This window comes from Lygodium microphyllum, chromosome 6 (genome assembly GCF_053477565.2).
Source record: "Lygodium microphyllum isolate KBCC chromosome 6, Lygodium_microphyllum_v1.1.10, whole genome shotgun sequence".
NCBI classification, from domain to species: Eukaryota; Viridiplantae; Streptophyta; class Polypodiopsida; order Schizaeales; family Lygodiaceae; genus Lygodium; species Lygodium microphyllum.
The window spans coordinates 77,173,452-77,185,543 of record NC_141140.1 but is presented as its reverse complement, the minus strand read 5'-3'; positions in this window follow the sequence as shown (position 1 = coordinate 77,185,543).

Sequence of the window (12,092 nt, the reverse complement as noted above, 5' to 3'; positions counted from 1 at the left end):
TTGATTGTGCTTGTAACAGTTTGGAAAGCACTGTTTGCATTGTTTGCTCAATGAACTAAAGGACGAAAATATATCTAAATACTTCAGGTTGAAGCCTGAAGGGAGAGGCAGCTTCAGTTACCCCCGACTGCCTGCCTAACCCTAACCAAGGGGGTTGTTAACCGCGCCGGGAACGTGGACCGAACCCGCCGTGAGAGGTCTCTCCGTTGAGTTCTACTTGGAGCAGGAGGACGCTTGGGTGCCAGAGGGGGCTCTGGCCGTAAATCCCTCGCCTTCCGGGCCCTGCACAAGAGGCTAACGTGACTCGGGATTGGATCTCGAGGCCCGCATACTAGTCTACGGGCGGAAACTTGGATTAGTGATCCCTGGTGGATTACTGGATAGCCTTCGGGCGGATTATGAATACGCCTACGGGCGGGGAACTCCTTGTATTGCAAAGATAAAAGGATAAAATGATAATAAAGAAGTTGTTTGGCATTGTTTTCTTTATGTCCTGTGATAAGATTACGTGAAGGAACCAGTGCTTAATAGGGTTAATCAAGGAAGCTGTTTGTTATATGTCAAACTAATGTGGTAGGTAATTACATAACTAAAACAAGCCGAGGAAAGTGCGGAGGATGGACCATGGGTCCGTCCTATGGATGGGTGGTCCCGGTTAGCTGGGAACTTTTCTCAAAGCATTCGACGAACAGAAGAGCGATCGACATCACCGAAACAAGTAATGAGAACGATGACTCGGAATTACCGATTACCTGATTCAAGCTGTTTTAGGGGAACGGAATGGGACTATGCCTTTTGGCAGAGAGGTTGAGCCTTGCATCCCTCTCGTTTCCCATTCTCCTTGAACTAAGTGCAGCATGAATCCGCTTCAGACCTGGCGTTTCTGCGTAAAGTAGTTCGATCAGGTCTGACGCTAGTCGCTGTTAGTACAAAGACCAAACAATTCCAGTCGATCCTAGTGGGAACGGCCAGGACGCTTCCGTTACGTGGCAGACGCGGAAAGTCTTAGATTGCAAAACCCGCAACATTCCGTGGGAGTGCCGGGTGGAGTTTTCTAGACAACCTTTCCGATGGACTGCTAAGACGTGTCCTAGTGGATTCTAGTGGACACGTTACAGTTGGTATCAGAGCCGACTTACAATAGAATTGTTTTCATAAAGATTTCATTGAAAAAAGTGAGGTAAAGAAATTGTTCCTGTCCAAACATTTTCTCATCTTCGATACTGTCTTGCAGAATTACGAGGCGTGGAACAAGTTTTTGGTGTTCCGGATCATGTTCATGACTGCGATGCATTCTCTGGATTATAGGCAGAGAATTGAAATGATGAACATCTTGGAGCAGATTTATAACCCATCACCTCTATATATAGAGCGAAGATGGACTGGGTCTTCAGGAATCTACTACATAGCTGCCCTCCGGTTCGCTTATCTACAGACCAACCTGAAGAGGATCAAGTGGTTGGAAGATTTGAAAGTCGTGAAGCTGTTCATTTTTGTGGAAGCTCACGTAAACTCGACTTTGCATATTCAAGGTCGGAGGGTTGAATTAAACTCATATATTTATGAGGAAGTAACCCGTGTAATTCCAGCTGATAGAATTAAGGTATTGGGCCGCCATGGGAAGTATGGATTCCAGCGGAAAGGATATCCTGAACTTCCGATGAATTATCGATTCTTAAAGATTCATGACCCAAAACCCTACTATTACACAGTTCCTGTAGACAAATCCAATACAATGTTGTTCTCCCCAAACTAAATGTAATGATTGGATTATCATCACTCGAGATGTTGTATGAGGCTACGCCATATAAATATAAATAAGGATTTCTTTTACCACTATCTGATTGTGCATCAGGGTTGTTGCAAAAAGTTAAGATGCTTCATGAGTTACGAATTAGCTGAACTAAAGATAAACTAATGTCAGTTATCATATAATAACGTTAAGAACTTTCTACCCAGGCGCAACCCCAGGTACAAGTTCCAAATTCACCCCCTACGGCAAGTACGACTGTGATCCAGGAGAAGAAGTTCCTCCTCAAACAGATAAAGCCACCCGAGTTTGACGGGAGAGGCAGATTCGTCCAGTCAGACGCTGAGATTTGGATTGAATCTATGGAGGACGTCTTCGAAGCCGCTGGCACTGCACCTGCTAATCAGGCCATGCTCGCCAAATTAAAACTCACCGGTGAAGCCAGACTATCGTGGAAACAATGGTGCAGGGATCAAGGGATTTCAGAGGGATCCGTTACCTGGGAGAAGTTAAAGCAAGCCGTGCAAGGGAGATATTTGCCACCCGCATATCGTACTCAGAAAATGAATGAGTTCTATGAGCTAAAACAGTTAGGACTCACGCTTGACGCATACTACTCTAAGTTTGTCTCACTCTTAAAGTATGCGCCACAAATGGACACGACACAGCAGGTGTCCAAATTTTGCGCAGGCTTAAATCCACCTGTAAATACCCGTCTCGAATCTATGAGACCATCAGATCTTCAGGATGCACTCATTCGAGCGGCACCTATAATTCAGGAAGTGCAAGCTAAACCAAGGAGTATTAAGAATTGGTCTTATAGCGACCCAAGCAGAGGAGCATTCAGACCCCAGGTTAAGAGAGTTCAAGGCCACAATCAGGGACAAAGAAAGAAGGCAAGGACAAATAACGTCAACAACTTTGTTCCTACTCACGGTAATGGCCGAAACATCCGATGCTTCCACTGCAATGAACTCGGTCACTTCAAAAAGCAATGCCCCAAGCTCAGCGAGGGACACCGTCAAGGTATTGGCCGCGGTCAGGGAGCCGCCGCCCGTGGAAGGGGAAGAGCTGCCTGCATTACCAATAGGCAAAGATGTGAAGCAGAGGAAGAGGAAGATCCGACTATGGAAGCGGATTTTGAAAGAGCGACGGTCCATGCCGCTCTACACAAGAAGGGGCCGAATCGCCAGTTCTCGGTAATTAAAACACCGTCGGACTATCAAGGTAAAGGTTTCAAAACCTTGATTGATTGTGGCAGTACACATTCCTTTATCTCACCAGCATGTGCTAAGAGATTAGGAATAGCCACAGTAGAAGCACCTACCCTACTTGTGGAATTGGCAAACGGTCGTGAGGTAACTTGTGCTAGGCAAACTGCTAAGGAGGAGTTCTATCTGGGAGGAAAGAAAACCTCAGTCAAATTCAGAGTCATGAACTTAGGCATCCATGAGTGTCTACTCGGGATGGATTGGCTTAAGCCCAATGATGCCCACATCCACTGTGGAAAGGGTCAAGTTTCCTTTCGAAACTCTGACAGAGAGTTTGTTATGACTCAAGGTGAGGCAGGAGTGCCGAGAATCCAGCTAGCCAAGGTATCGCGGATCATAAAAGGGGTTAGGAAAGGTTTACCTGTTTACTTGATCAAACTCAACAAGTTAGATCAAAAGCAAGAGTCTCATGAGGGACCCTCTTGGCTAAAAGAATATGCTGACATATTCCCTGAGGAATTAACTGAACTTCCACCCCCAAGAGAAGTTGATCATGAGATAAGGCTAATACCTGGAGCTGCGCCAATTGCAAAGAGACCTTATAGAATGTCTATTCCGGAAGCTATTGATTTGAAGGAACAACTCAAGCAACTGTTAGATCAGGGCTACATCCGGCCTAGCAATTCACCATGGGGAGCTCCAGTCCTATTCCAGAAAAAGAAAGATGGGACACTTCGACTATGTATTGATTACCGTGGGTTGAATCAATCAACAGTCAAGAACAAGTACCCTATTCCTAGAATAGATGAGCTTCTTGATCGCCTTCAAGGTGCAAAGATCTTCTCCAAAATTGATCTCAGATCAGGCTACTATCAAATCAGGATCAAGGATGAGGATATTCCAAAAACGGCCTTCAATACAAGATATGGGCACTTTGAATTCTTGGTTATGTCATTCGGACTTACAAATGCACCTGCCACCTTCAATAGACTAATGCAGGATATTTTTAGGCCATATCTTGATGATTTCGTGCTTGTCTTCTTCGATGACATTTTAGTCTATTCTAAACAGGAAGAAGATCATGAACCCCAACTACGGATTGTGTTGGAGACAATGAGGTCTCATAAGCTGTATGCAAAAATGAAGAAGTGTGCATTCTTCAAACGTAAGATTGAATATCTAGGATTCATTGTATCATCAGAAGGAATATCAGTAGATCCAGCCAAAGTCAGAGATGTGCTTGAATGGCCAATACCATTATCCGTCAAAGAGATACGCAGTTTTCTTGGCTTGACAGGATGGTATAGGGTCTTTATCAAAAACTATGCTTTGATTGCCGCACCTCTTACCGACTTACTAAAGAAGCAGATTTCTATTACATGGTCAACTCCCGAGCAAAATAGCTTCGATCAATTGAAGCAATGTTTGGTATCAGCACCTATTCTGAGACTTCCTGATCTCAATAAGGAGTTCGAGGTAGTAACTGATGCTAGTATTCTTGCATTGGGGTGTGTTCTTATGCAGGAAGGTCATCCAGTAGCATATTCTTCAAGGAAATTGAAGAGTCACGAAAAGAATTATGCCACTCATGATCTGGAGTTATTAGCTGTCATCCATGCTCTAAAGCTTTGGAGACACTATCTGTTGGGAAACAAGTTCACTCTAGTAACCGATCATAAGAGTCTCAAATGGATTTTTACCCAGAACGAGCTCAACATGAGGCAACGTCGATGGATTGAAGTATTGGAGGAATATGATTTTGAAATCAAGTATCGGCCAGGAAAGGAGAATGTGGTTGCCGATGCACTCAGTCGCAAGGCATTCCTAAACTCCCTAATCTTGCAGAATCCATCAACGGCCAGATCTCTGGCTACAAAGGTATCTATGCCAAGCAACCCTATACTCGAATTAGCTAGAGAGGAAGCATGCCATGACTTAGCTTACCAAGCAATGATAAAAGAAATATCTACCAAGGACCAGAATCCGAAGTTACAGGCCAAGTATCATGAATTTGCTGTTGACAACAGACTTATTTACTATAGAACAAGGCTATGTATACCAGCAAGCCAGTCACTTAAGCAGAAGATATTGTGGGAAGCTCATGATTCCCCTTTCGCCGGACATCCTGGCTATGCAAAAACTCTTAATGCGGTCAGGAAGAGCTATTATTGGGAGAGGCTCAAAGGTGACGTCCTCAAATATGTCACCGAATGTTTGTCTTGCCAACGTATCAAGGATGAACATGTCATGATGCCAGGGAAATTACAACCACTTGACATTCCCCAAATGAAATGGGAATTCATCAGTATGGATTTTGTGGTGGGCTTACCCCAAGTCCAAGGAGGATACAACTCCATTATGGTTGTAGTTGACATGCTTACTAAGGTTGCACACCTGATTCCAGTAAAGACAAACTATAAAGCCTCCGATATCGCAAGAGTGTTTATCAAAGAAATATTCAAGCTACATGGTTTACCTAGAAGGATCATTAGCGATCGAGATTCTCTTTTCACTTGTCACTTCTGGAGAGCTATCTTTGAAGCTATTGGGACTCAACTCTGTTTTAGCACTGCCTACCATCCCCAAATAGATGGACAAACAGAGCGAGTAAATCAAATCATTAAGGATATGCTTAGGGCTTACTGCTGTCGAGAGCCAAAGAGATGGATTCAATACTTGCCGTTAGTAGAATTTGCTTACAATGCTTCTTACCAGCAGAGCATTCAAATGACTCATTTTCAGGCATTGTATGGTCATGATTGTCGAAGTCTCCTAAATTTTTCTGATCCTACCCTGAGAGTGGAAGCTTCAAGACAAATGTTGGAGGACATGGATGAACAAATAAGGTCAATAAGACAAGACATACAAGCAGCCAAAGATAGACAAAAGGCATATGCGGATTTGAAGCGCCAAGAGAGGATCTTCGGGGAAGGAGACATGGTCTTCATTCGTGTAAGGCCGAAAAAGAGTTCTTTATCTCTAGGTAAATGCAAGAAGCTAAGTCCAAGGTATTGTGGACCATATAAAATCCTCAAATGCCTAGGACCCAATGCTTATAAATTGCAACTTCCTGATAACCTAAAAGTTCACAATGTATTCCATATTAGTCTCTTAAAAAAGTATGTACCCAACCCAAATCATGTACTTGATGACCAACAAGTTGTAATGCCTAGTCAAGGAGTCCTTGAACTAAGACCGGAAAAGATTTTAGATGTCAGGGAGAGACAGTTGAGATCTAGAACCTTGAGAGAATGCCTCGTCCAGTGGAAAGATTATCCCGAAGAGGATGCTACCTGGATGGATGAAAGCTCTTTCAGTCTTCAATATCCCCAGTTTTTCTCGAGATGAGGACATCTCGATTCTTCTAAGGGGGAGAGAATGTAATATTTCCGCAACTGCGTACCATAAATATCGACGTCCCGCACATGACGTAAACCCTGTGCAAAGGTATTCCCTACTTCGTAAATTATTAGTAACTTAATCCATACCATTCACGAGGCCGCCACATTGTGAATTAAAGACCGAGGTTGAGGACCGTGAAGACCGCAAGGAAACGACCGCTTGGGAAGGGGAAAATGGATAAATACAAGGCAAATTTTTTTATTATTATCCCTTCCCCCAGCCGATGCATGGCTGGAGGAGAGGGAGTGGGAGGGGGATGGCCAAGAAGGAGTGAAGTGGGGACTGCATGAGGGGAGTCCTCCACGTGTGTGGAGGCCCTCTTCCCCACCCCCATGCCTATATAAACACCCCCCATCAAGGGGGTGTGGGAGGGAGAGAGAGAGGAACTGTGGGAGGAGCTGGTTGGAGGACGGCCCGTGAGGAGAGAGTGAGGTCGCCGTGGAGAGGAGTCCGCCACCACGCTGCCGCCCAGTCCGCCGCCACGCTGCCGCCCAGTCCGCCGCCACACTGCCGCTGAGGTCCGCCCGGCCATCTCAGGCTGCCCCGCCACGTGGATCACGACCCCCCCCCCCCCCGTGTTTCTGTTGAAGCTACAGAAGCTTCTTTAGAAGCTTCTAAGGAGGGGCCTCCTTAAGGTCCCTTCCCACCACATTACTAAGAAGACCTCTTCATACCCTTCCCGGGACTTTGAAGAGGGGACGGTGAAGCCATAAAGACCCCCGCAAGACCCATCGAAAAGGCTTTCGCAAGAAGATTTTAAAGCCGCAAGCCGTCCGAGATTAAATTCCGTGCCGATTCGAGCTTTCTTGAAAGACTCCTAAAGCCTTTGCCGCAAGCACCATCCCGAAAAGGAAATCTTCCGCATACAAGGATAAAGGCAGAGGTCGGAAGGCCGCATTCCGAGGGCCGTCACTCCGTAGACCACAAAGGCAAATCGGAAGTCGAATTTATGACTACGATGGCCCCAAAAAGATCACAAGGTGCGACCGCGGAAGGCTCATCTCCGAATGTACAAGTGGACATCTCCCCGACTCCACAAGTCCAGGTTCTTTCGAGTTATTTCCGCATAAGGAAAAGATTAGGCGCGCTTAGCTCATAAAGGCAATTGCATTTTTACGTTTAATTTTAATGCATACGGAAATTGGAAAGAAATACATGTGACAAAGCATCTCTTGAAACCTTAGGTAAGATTGAAATATGTCATGAATTCGAACGAGTAGAAGGCTAGTTGCATGTAGTTCTGGTACCTTATCAAGGTAATGAGTCTAAACTTAGGCAAAGAAATGGAATTTATAAGTACATTATCTTCCGTCCTAGACATGGTAGAAATAAGCGTGTGCCGCACATTAGGCAACATACTTCTCGTAATGATTTCATAGGAAAAGGTTAGCACCTTAAGGTATCATCCGGAAAGAAATAATAGAGTACTAAAGTGAACGTATGGACTTGCAAATGGCTTGTAAGATGGAATAAATTAACACTAGTTTTGTATGAGTTTCATTGACTACTTCGTAGCTAGGAGAATGTTGTGTATTGCGTAGTCGTCATGTGAAAAATGTCATTCATTAAGAGCCGCAATTAGGAGTCAAAGCATAAGATGCCAAAGTGTAGACAACAAGGTTGTAGGTACGACTATTGATGTAAGACCTAGTAGGTCCTAGGCAAAGTTAGTAGCCAGATTATCGTGCACCAAAGAAGGATAAAGTTATCATGGGCCATGTGAGGCGTAAAGGCAATAAATCGCATGTTTACGCGTGTTGATGTAGTTGTAAGTATTGTTACCGTTAGATTTAGATTATTACCCTTGAGAAGGATCATCCTTGTCGCAAGACAAGCATAATTGAATTGACTAAGTAATCTAAACCACAAGGATTCGTATGGACATGATTGAGTCGATATGATAGGAATCCTAAGTGTTAACTAGGGTTTAGTGCAAATTGACCTAGCTTTAGACAAAAACCGTGATTCTAAAGATCCTACACACGTTCACAAAATGTCATAGCCGTTCATGCATGAAATGATCTAAGGTTTTATCCTAAGGATCATGATGAAACTCCGACGGAGTTGCCTATTTTTAGAATCATGGGCCAACATAATTAGGAATGGTTTGGAGGATACCCTAAAACCCTGCCACGCGGCTGGAGGTAAATTCCGTGACCGGAAAACGCTAAGCAATTGGGTAGAATGATCCCGTGGAATGGATGCAATACATGTGCAAAAAGCTGCAACTTTGTATAGACTTGAGATTTGCCCACAAGAGAGCTTTTTCATCTCTCGAAATGAGGTTGGCAAGTTATTGAAAGAATTTAACTTACAAGAGGATGGGTAATCATCCTGTTACTCACTTTTCTTGGGGGATAACTGCCAAGGAAAAGGAAAGGTTAGGTGTTTGCCTTGAAGCAAATGACCAGACAATAAACTAAAGTGACATGGTCGTTGGATCCTGCCACAACAAAACCTAAAGTATTGATAGGGTATAACCCTAACCCAATAATGATAGGAATCTTGCCAAGTTGAAATTGATTCCGGATCGAATGCGGGTTGCATTCGGAGGAAAGGAGTCACTCCTTAACAGTTTGCCAGCTGAACGACCATTGGAAATTGATTGTGCTTGTAACAGTTTGGAAAGCACTGTTTGCATTGTTTGCTCAATGAACTAAAGGACGAAAATATATCTAAATACTTCAGGTTGAAGCCTGAAGGGAGAGGCAGCTTCAGTTACCCCCGACTGCCTGCCTAACCCTAACCAAGGGGGTTGTTAACCGCGCCGGGAACGTGGACCGAACCCGCCGTGAGAGGTCTCTCCGTTGAGTTCTACTTGGAGCAGGAGGACGCTTGGGTGCCAGAGGGGGCTCTGGCCGTAAATCCCTCGCCTTCCGGGCCCTGCACAAGAGGCTAACGTGACTCGGGATTGGATCTCGAGGCCCGCATACTAGTCTACGGGCGGAAACTTGGATTAGTGATCCCTGGTGGATTACTGGATAGCCTTCGGGCGGATTATGAATACCCCTACGGGCGGGGAACTCCTTGTATTGCAAAGATAAAAGGATAAAATGATAATAAAGAAGTTGTTTGGCATTGTTTTCTTTATGTCCTGTGATAAGATTACGTGAAGGAACCAGTGCTTAATAGGGTTAATCAAGGAAGCTGTTTGTTATATGTCAAACTAATGTGGTAGGCAATTACATAACTAAAACAAGCCGAGGAAAGTGCGGAGGATGCACCATGGGTCCGTCCTATGGATGGGTGGTCCCGGTTAGCCGGGAACTTTTCTCAAAGCATTCGACGAACAGAAGGGCGATCGACATCGGGTGGAGTTTTCTAGACAACCTTTCCGATGGACTGCTAAGACGTGTCCTAGTGGATTCTAGTGGACACGTTACAGGAAGAGCTATCAAGATTAAGAGCTAAGTAGGAGATGCCACTACAACTACCACTATCATAACAATAGCAAGGTATAATTTATGGATAATAGTTTCTAGCACTTAAAACTATGTGCTCGTCATCATTAAAAATTTGGGGAGAATGTTGCATTGAAGGAAGAGGGTAGGCAAGAGAGTTGAGCATTGAAAAAGGGGGTTACGATTAGAGACAGTTAATGTCTAGATTTGGCTACTTGCAAGTTATCCTTTCTGTAACAACATTACTATTAAAATATTGGAAGAATCTTTTTGTAATTGAAAAGTGCAAGTCAATAGTCTAAACTTGTCAAACCAAAACAATCAAGATAAACATGTGGATGGGAACCTTGGGTAAGTTACTCATGAATATATGTATGCATCAGGTGGGTTCAAAATAAGGTATTTTAAAATAGAATTTATATATATATTTTTTACATACAAAACGGTGTAATATAAAGGGGTTATTTATAGAATTAATAGAAAAGGGTTATGTTTTATTTAGGAAAAATTCACAGATAAGAATATTTATAAATAGGACATGAACACACGTGATGTAGAGGATATACATATAGTAACTTCCTCGAGATGGGAACTTATCAACAAAAACTTGTTGATGTGAAGTTGTTAACGTCAACTTGTCAACATAAACTCGTTAACAAAGACCTATCAATATAGCTTGTGAATGTAAACTTGTCAATGGGAACTTTTTGACATGAAACTATCAAAGTGAACATGTACGCATATTGATTCTTTCTACCTTGACACTTTGACAAATCAAGCACATAGTTACATATCTTAATACATCCCTTTTTAGTCCTGGCCAATGATAGCTCTTATAAATGACATTCAGTGTCTTGGCACACCTAAAATGTCTAGTAATGGAGTTGTCTTGGCCTTCCCATAATCCTTTGACCTTCACTTCTGTTATGTTAGGAACACAAATTTGGTCATGAGAGTATAAAGAATCATTTCTGGTAAGATCATACTTTATCTTTGCTTGTTAGTTGTCAGAGCTTCCTCCTTGAAGTACCTTGGTCACAAGTCCTCATATTCCTTATCTTGAGAAATGGCTTAGTGTACAAGATCAAGGATAAGTTTATCGAGTATGGACATGGTTTTTAAGCTTTCAATCTTGACAATATTGTTAAGAAAGACTTTCTAGCTTAATGCATTTGCTAGAGCATTATCCTTTCCTAGATAATATTTGTATTCAAACCCAAAATATTGAAAAGTATCAATCCACATTTTCCTCATGTTTAGGTCGACCTAGGTGAAGATCCTCTTAAGATTCTTATGATTTATCACTAGAGTGAATTTTCTTCACAATAGATAGTGCGTTCACAATTTTAAGATATGGATCATTACAAGTATCACAAGATCAAGAGTAGCCTAGTTGGACTCATAGGGTTTCAATTTCCTTTAACTATAGGCCACCAGTATTCCTTTTTATACTAGTATCCCACCGATTACAAGTCCCCTTGCATCAGTTACATTGCCTCAAATGGTTGACTGGAGTTTGAAAGTTCTAGTATAGGGTAGTGATTATAGCATCTTTAAGCTTATCAAAGCTTTCCTAATGCTTAGTGATCCAAACAATTTCTGTATTCTTCTTCAAAAGATTTGTCAATGGTGTAACAAAGAGGGAATAATCTTCGATAAAGATTCAATATCAACCTCTTAGTCTTAAAAATCCTTAGATTTCTTTTTTAATCTTAGGTATTGACCACATTAGGATATGTTTTAAGTTAGTAAGGTCTATGTTGAGATGTCAAGAACAGCATGAGTTGGCATTCACTACATGTCTTGGTGATGTGACATGATAGTAACAACGCCGATTAGCGACGGCGAATAGCGGCGTTGCTATTGGCGTCGCTACTAGCGTCACTATTTGTGTCGCTATTTAGCGACACTCCACAGGGAAAAAAACGGCCGAAACCGAGCGCGGTTTTCATTTCGCGTTTGCGGCTTGTGAGTTTTGAGAGCGAGAGCAAGGGAGAGAGTGACCATCGTAAGAGAAGGAGAGGAAGAAGACTTGCCACTGCTGCCACCGCCGCCAGTGTTCGTGAAGGGGAGGAGGAGCCTTCATCGCAAAGAGGAGCCGCCCCACGCTCACCATATCTCATCAGTGAGTCTCCCTCTCTCTTTCTTTTGCTTGTTTAAGGTTTAAATCACTTTCTCTTTTGCTTATTTAGGAGAGGAAATGAGAGAGAAAGAGAGGGAGAGGGAGAGGGAGAGAGAGAAAGAGAAAGAGAGGGAGAGGGAGTGGGAGAGGGAGGGGGAGGAAATGAGAGAGGGAGAGAAAGAGAAAGAGAGGGAGAGGGAGGGAGA